We start from the raw sequence: 8,053 nt of genomic DNA, 5'->3' as shown, positions 1-8,053 counted from the left end.
TGCAAGGTTGGCGATTCAAGCTCACCAGCTGCTCCTTGGAAACCCTATACAGGGTCACTATGGGTCAGAATTGACTCAATGGCACTTAACAATAACAACTCTCTCTCCATTGTTGTTAAGTGTTGTCAAGTAGGTTCTGACTCATAGTGACCCTGTATAAGGTTTCCAAGGCATGGCTGGTGGATTTGAACTGCCAACTTTGTGATTAGCAGTTCAGTGCTTATCCTCCTATAGTGCTACACTAGTACTCCTCTCCCTCCATGAAAGGGTTCTATTCTGACAAAGTTTGTAAACCTCAGGAGACTTTTCCTCCCTATTGCCTCCCCAGCCCCAGAGGGCTCTTTGGAGCTCTTGTTCCCTGAGATATTTCTGTTGTACAGTGACCATTTCCTTCCTCTGGAAATGCTCATTCATTTATCCAACAACTATTTCTTTTTTATTTTAGTTTTATTATAGGAGGTTTAAGGAGCTCTGGTAACAGTGATTATGAGTCAGGCTGCTAATCTCTCGGTCACCAGTTTGAAACTATCAGCTGTTCTGTGGGAGAAAGATGAGGCTTTCTGCTCCTGTAAAGATTTACAGCTTTGGAGGAAAACAAAATTACAGCCTTGGGAACTCTATTCAGGGTCACTGTGAGTTGGAACCAATTCCATGGCACACCACCACCACCACCACATAGAGGCTCAGGCGTTAAAACAAACATGGAAAACTCAGGCCAGGGAAATCATCGCTATGAAGCCATGATGAAATCCAAAGTTCTGTTTCCATGTGGTGACATTTTTACAAGGTACAGAGAACAAAGGAATCTCCTTCTATAACTACAGCTGACAGCAGCAATGCATCACATATGCACTCAGGGCTATGGATGCAGGGAAGAGTCTGATAGAAACAGAAAAACTTACAGACTGTCTTGGAGCGTCTCAGTGTCTGATATCACAACCAGGTGACCTGGTATCCGTTAAGGGGCATTTTCAGAAAAGTGCCTTGGAGGGTATTTTTCTTGTTCCTGCGCTGGCTGGGAGATGTGGCCCCAAATCCACTGTGGAATGCTCTTTCAACTCGCTAGAAACCATCAGGTCTCTTCCCTAGGGCTAAAGCATTCTTTCCTCTTGGTGAGAGATTGAGGGCAATCACATCTCACGTCCATGACCAAGACCTGAACTTTGTTGGTCTCCTAGATGGTGGCTGTGGAATTCTCTTTCAACTCACTGGATATTGTCTGGTCTCTTCACTAGGGCTATTAAGAGAAATGCTGCCTCCACCAAGCTTATTTGGGAGTATCCATCAACTGTTTACTTGGCACTTAAAATACATCAGCATAGTCTTTCCATTTGGCTTCTGTGCCAGGTTTTTTCCCTTAGATATCACATCTCTCTGACTACTCCGGTTCTGTTTCTTCCTGTCTGCTTACCCTTGGTGCTATCTGAGACACTCTTTTAGTCACTCTCCCTCACTTTTAAACAGTGTATTCAGGTACACATTTAGGTATACTATAGAATAAGCCTATTTTAGGTGTGCGGTCACTATGAGTTGGAATGAACTGGATGATAACGGTTTTTGTTGGTGTCAATTGGTAAATTTGAGTAACTGTATGTAGTTTTGCAATCCCCATTGCAATCAAGTTTTGGAGCACTTTTATTGCTGTAAAAGCATCCTCCTGTCATGTCGTTAGCCCCTGCTTTCTTTCTGTCTCTGATCTGTCTTCCAGCATCTCCCATCTCCCTGAAGACTCCCTAGCCTGCCTAGATGCTTCCTGCCTTACCTATAGACCCTTTAGGCCCTATAGCTAGAAAAACCTATAGAAAATTTATAGACTTTTCCTGCTCTCCATCTAAGCTTCAGTCACCAGGTTGTGGCAGGGGGATGGAAAAGCAAAGAAAGAAATAGCTTTTTCCCACTCATCGTCTAGCCACCGAGTGATGGAATCCCAACTCTAACCCTCTGTCACTTACCCCTATTGTAAGGTGAGGATGGTCATGTGAGCCAAAAGCAAGTTCTGCCTGCAATTCCTACCCTCTGCTGCAGCAAAAAGATATGGTGGGAGTTGCGTCTTCAGGGTTTTTGGATATGCAAGCCAGTTACTGTGTATTCCAATTTATGGCAACTTCATAGAAGGAGTCAGGGAGGGAGGCTTGTAGAACTGTGCTTCACAGAGGTTTCAGCCATTATTTTTCAGAAGTAGATTGCCAGATTTTTCTTCCCAAGTGCCTCTGGGAAATGGGCTGGAACCTCCAAGCAGGAACGATTTTAGATATGCAGTTGGTAGTAAAGGTGGTGTATCTTCCATACATGAGACAATGACATTCATTCTCCTATTCCATGGGGGCAAGGGGGACAGAGCTCTCCAGTCAGGGCATCTTATGTGTACCCAACAACTATCTGTTAGCGGAGGCTTGCTTATTGTTGAACAGGTTTGAGTGGAGCTTCTAGACTAAGACCTAAGACAAACGAGGAAGAAAGGGCTGGCAATCTACTTTCATAAAACAGACACAGGATCACAACGGTCCAATCTGCATTGCCAGCCAATCATGGAGATGGCACAGTACTAGACAGCATTTTGTTCTGTTGTACACAGGCACTAACAACATCTTCTGGAGTTCACAGTAGGGCAAGCAATAAACTTGGCTGCTGATGGAAAGGTTGGAGGTTTCAGTCCAAGTAGGGTCTCCTTGAAAGAGAGGCCTAGCAATGAGCTTTCTAAAAAGTAGCCTTTGAAAACCCTATGAATCACGGCTCTACTTTGATAATTCTGGTAGCATAGTGGTTACGAATTGGGCTGCTAACTTCAAAAGTCAGCAGTTCGAAACTGCCAGCTGTTCTGCAGAAGAAAGATGAGGTTTTCTGCTCCTGTAAAGATTTACAGCCTCAGAAACCCTGTACAGGGTCACTATGAGTTGGACCCAACTCCATGGCACATCACCACCACCACCACTCTGACATCTGTGAGGTTGCCATGACTCCATACCAACAGATGCTAGTATCTTCTATGGTAAGTGTGGTGGGTATTTAGTTTTAGGAACTTTCATTATTAAAATATTAAGCAGGAAGAGAAACAGCCCAATCCACTCCAAGGAAACTTCTTCAAAGATACAGAAAATATTTAGATTGAAAAAATATCCTCCATGACAGGCCACTTAGACATTGGCTACCTAAAATGGGGTTGGGGGTAGGGTGGGTATAAAGGCACAAAGTGACTGGCTTACAAGTTTTCAAGAGGAGTTCAGTTTTAGAGTGTGCAGGGGAAGGTAGAATCCCCACTTAATAATTTTCATCTTGTCTAGACAGGTCTGGTGAAAGGGGGTTGCGATTAGATTCTTAAGATTCAATAGTGAGTAATTGTTATCATGACTAATTGCAACTGTCACAACTGTAAAGGTAGAAGTTTTATAACAAAAAGGGAGTAGTTAGTCTTACAGTCCAGGAATAGAGAAGAGCATAAGCGGAATGTGGGATCCTATCCAGAGAAGCAGCGACACCAGAGATGGAGGCAGAGGTGAGGTCATAGAGAGAGGAAGCAGCTGAGGACTCTGGTCTCATGGAAAGAGGGATTGGGTGCTGGTGGCCAGGAAGCAGGCTTGCATAATGTGCCCATTGGTAGTTTAAATGATTCCTGAGTGCTTTTGTGTACATTCCCCCCAAACAAAAACAAAAACAGAGGGAGTAGAAGCAAATACTGTTGAATGATGATGCACAGAGGAAACTGTAATCATTGCAGTGAAATGATGCGTGTAAAGCTAATGTTCTCCCATGTAATATATCACTCAATTCACAATAAAAACTTTATATATATATATAAATTGGAAGGGGTCCTGAGGCAGGAACAAAGATAGTCAAGATTCTATCACCACACCCCCTGAATTGCCTCAAATGAGTCAGTAAGCTTTCTGGGCTCCCCTCATTTTGTCACCTGAACAGTGAATGATATCCATGTCTTTTCAGTGCTCTGAGTCTATAGGTGGTAGTCTGAAACAGTTGAATAGCCCATAGGTTGGTTAGTGTGTACCCTTAATCACAGGATGGGGGCTGCACACCTTTGTCCACTTATCAGCAAATAATTATTAACATATAAGCATGTATATTATATGTAAGGTTCTCAGGATACTATGGTAGAGAAAACAGGGAGATTGAAGACACCTATAGTTTCTTCCAAAGCCCTCAGTTTTGAGAGACTGGGCCCTAGATAGGTAACATCTGGGCTGAGGGTGTAGTAGGAGTGGGTTTGAGGAGCAGTGAAAAGACTGGGCAGAGAATCTAGAAGAGCCAGGTTGGAGTAGTAGTGCTGAGGTACTGATGGGCCCAGAGGTCCTAGCCCATGAAACACGTCTGCATTTCAGGGAACAGACCTTAACAGCTGTCTGGGACAAGATCAACTCATCTTCCAGAAGTTATTCTCCCCATTTCCAGGCCCTTTAATATGATGCGGAGGGGGCCACCGTAACAAAAAAAAGCTCTCTGATTCACATAGGGACAAGGGGAAAGATTCTTTAAGAATAGAAGCCAGATCTTGATTTGTGTTTTTCCAAAAATTTCAAGTAGAGCTCCCTGCACATAGTAAAATCTTCTTTGTGTTTTTTCAAGTTTAATTTCAGAATCACAGAATGAAAAGTATGGTGAACTTAACCCCTTGAAAAAACCCCCTTGATAATAATAACAATCCCTCTCTTGTGGTGTCTTCAGTTCCCCTAACAGTAGACAAAGGCTTTCATTCCCTGTCTAAACCATTACTGAAATCCTGTCTTCTGTTCTGGGTGACACCTTCGAAGAGGGACTTTTTGGATAATGACATGTCCAAGAGAGAATAACCAAGACTGCTGTTGTTGTTGTCATATGCCGTAGAGTCGGTTTCGACTCATAGCGACTCTTACAGGGTTTCTGAGGCTGTAAATCTTTACGGGAGCAGAAAGCTTCATCTTTCTCCTGAGGAACAACTGGTAGTTTCAAACAGCTGGCCCTGAGGTTAGCAGCTCAATTTGTAACCACTACGATACCAGATAAATCATGTCCAGCACATTCAAAATGCACTCAGTGGGAGGTGACAGCTGTTTCAAACAAACTGTTGTTAGGTGACTCAAGTTGATTCTAACTCATAGCCACCCTGTATAGACTTTCTGAGGAGTGGCTGGTGAGTTTGAACAACTGACCTTGAGGACAAACTATAGGTGATTAATTTTGTCTCTAGCATGATCCAGAACATTTTAGTGATCAGAAAAGTCCAGAGAGGAAATGGGCTGCCCTAAGAGGTCTTGGTTTAGTATTAGGGAGAGGTGCTTACTCAGAAGCTGGACTCTGAGGATTATTACAGGAGGATTGCTGCAAAGGGTGAAAAATTAGGGGAAAGAAGATCTTTAAGGTCATTTCCAGGCTGCTAATTCTAGAACCAAAATTCTGGGTGAGAATATCTGACTTCAATTTACTCACATTGAAGATCTTTTCTTGTTTCCAAGGTCAGGTAGGGGCAGTGAGTGGCTGGGTTTTTAAGTACCATCGAGTTGGTTCTGACATATAGCCACCTGCACAGGGTTTCCTAGGTGCACTGACCTTGCAGTTCAAACCAAACTTGCAGTCCAGTGCATTAACCCACAGCGCCTAGAAAGGTAGATGAACTGAAAAAAGAGGCAAAGAAAGGAAGGTGGCCTTAGACTGCGCCACAGTTTTTTTGTTTTTCTGTTTACCTTTGTGTAGAGAGGTTCCCTATGGCTTAGTGAGCATGTTGGCTCATAGGTTTCCTCTCTCTCCTTGCCAGCCACTTCCTGTACAACATAGTCTATCTGTTGCCAATTCTGATGATTTTAAGTAGCAGAGATTTAAAGATGATCAGCAGTTTAAATCAACCAGTGCAATCCAGACTTCCATTCTATTTTTATTCCTTCCCTGTTATTGTGAAGATGAGTGGGGTGAAGTTTGATTCAAATACCCAATGTGCTTCTCTTGCCTTGTCTTTTGGTTGATTTTGTCAGGCTTATTTGATTTTGTTTTGATTGGAGCCAAGCTCCATAGTCTGATTTCTTTTTCTTTTTCTTTTTTCAGCACTTAAACTACAATGTGCTTAAAACAGAGGTATCCTGCCTGCAACCATTGCCTAATGGTCCAGACAGATTTCCCTCAATTTGCATTACAGCTGCATCTGGTACATGCAGAGCACCCTTTTTCATTTATTGGTATGCGCTATGAAAGCATTTTGAAAGCAAAAACACACTATACAAATGTAAATTACTATTGTGGGTAATCTGCAGTTCTTAAGGGAAAGTTTATGTAGATATTTTCTAGAACCTTACCAGCCCAGCACAGTTTTGTTGATTGTATGATATGTTATTAGATGCATGGAGTCCTGGTGTGGCACTGTAAGGTAAACACTGGACTACTAACTGCAAGATTTACAGTGCAAACCCAGCAGTCTCTCCTTAGAAACCCTATACAGGGTCATTATGAGTCGGAACCAACTCTAGGGCACTTAACAACAACATTAGTAGGTTGCCAAGACCACACAGATGCTGAGTGAATTCTAAGTCAAAGTTGTTCTAAAAGACAGAGAAGAACTGACCCTGTAGGCTTTCCAAGACTGCAATCTTCACAGCAGAAGCATTTTTATACAGCAGAGCAGCTGTTTGGTTAGCCAGTCTTTTGGTGAACAGCCGAGCTGAGCACTCTAACCAATGCATTACCAAGTTTCAATTTACAGCTGTTTTTATAAATTGGCACTTTTAATTTCTGGTGGTTTGGTGTGTCCATAGTCTTACTGTGACCTTTCTCCTATTCACATGGCCGATAGATGATGTTTCACTCTTGGACCCTCTGCTTTCTAACTCACGGCTCTGCATACCACTTTGATACACTTTGTCAAGTGGAAACGCTAACTTCACCATGTTGGCAGCACAAACATTTCTTTCTGTTTAAAAATCGAATCACGCTTTGCACTTTATTTGACAATACTTACCTCCAAAAGTAACCATTTACAACTGAAGTACCTCAAATCACTCCCAGTTACCACTGAATCTTCTGAAATTTTGTTAGGCAAATCCTATACAACTTGTATTACATTCAAAGTATTCTACAATCTGTAATAGCAATATTAAAACCAGCTGCTGTGGGTTTTCAATGGCTGGTTTTTCCAAAGTTGATTACCAGAACTTTTTCTCAAGGGGCTTCTAGGTGGACTTCAACCATTAACCTTTTGGCTAATAGTCAAGCAAGTTAATTGTACAACTCCCCCAAACAAACCCACTGTCATTGAGCTGATTCCAGGGCTGGAATAGAAATATTAAGGCTTCTGTTTGGATACGGCCATCTTTAGTCTGATCATCTATTTTATATAGCGTCTTTTTTTCCCCCTCATTTCATATTTCCCCATCTCCACCTAAACTCCTTGAGGTATACCATAGGTAACATCTAGAAGAAGGCTGTGTTCATGCACTCACTACTTGAGTGTTTATTGTATGGATGAGTTGAATTTACTATTGCCTGTATTTTAAATGGCTATATCATTAGCTGCAAAGGAGTCTTGGTGGTATAATGGTTAAACATTAGGTTGGCAGTTTGAACCCATCTAGGGGCTCTTTGGGAGAAAGAGCTGGTTTTATAAAGATTACAGGCAAGAAAACCCTATGGACAGTTCTGTTTGGCTGCATGAATTTACTATGAATTGGAATGGACTCTATGGCATCCCCAAAAACAACAACAATAGTTACAACCAAATGAACCTTAGTTTGAAAACTCTGATGGCTATAAGGGAAAAATTCAGGCAAATGATTCATTAAAAAAAAAAAAGTAAGACTTAGAAAAGGCAAAGAAGAAATGGAAGATTCCCATGGGTCATCAAAATTTGCCTTGGCTATGTAAGGAAAAGAAGCATGGTGGCTCTGTAGGGTAAGCACTGGACTGCGAACCACAAGGTTTAAGCCCACCAGCAGTTCTGAGGAAGAAAGATGAGACTTTCTGCTTCCACAAAGATTCACAGCCTTAGAAACCCTATATAGTGTTGCTATGAGTCAGTACTGACTCAATGATACTTAACAATGACAACACAATGTACAAACCAGTGAAATGACAAATACTT

This window comes from Chrysochloris asiatica, unplaced genomic scaffold (genome assembly GCF_000296735.1).
Source record: "Chrysochloris asiatica unplaced genomic scaffold, ChrAsi1.0 scaffold00083, whole genome shotgun sequence".
Lineage (NCBI taxonomy): Eukaryota > Metazoa > Chordata > Mammalia > Afrosoricida > Chrysochloridae > Chrysochloris > Chrysochloris asiatica.
Note: the sequence above shows the minus strand (reverse complement) of the source record.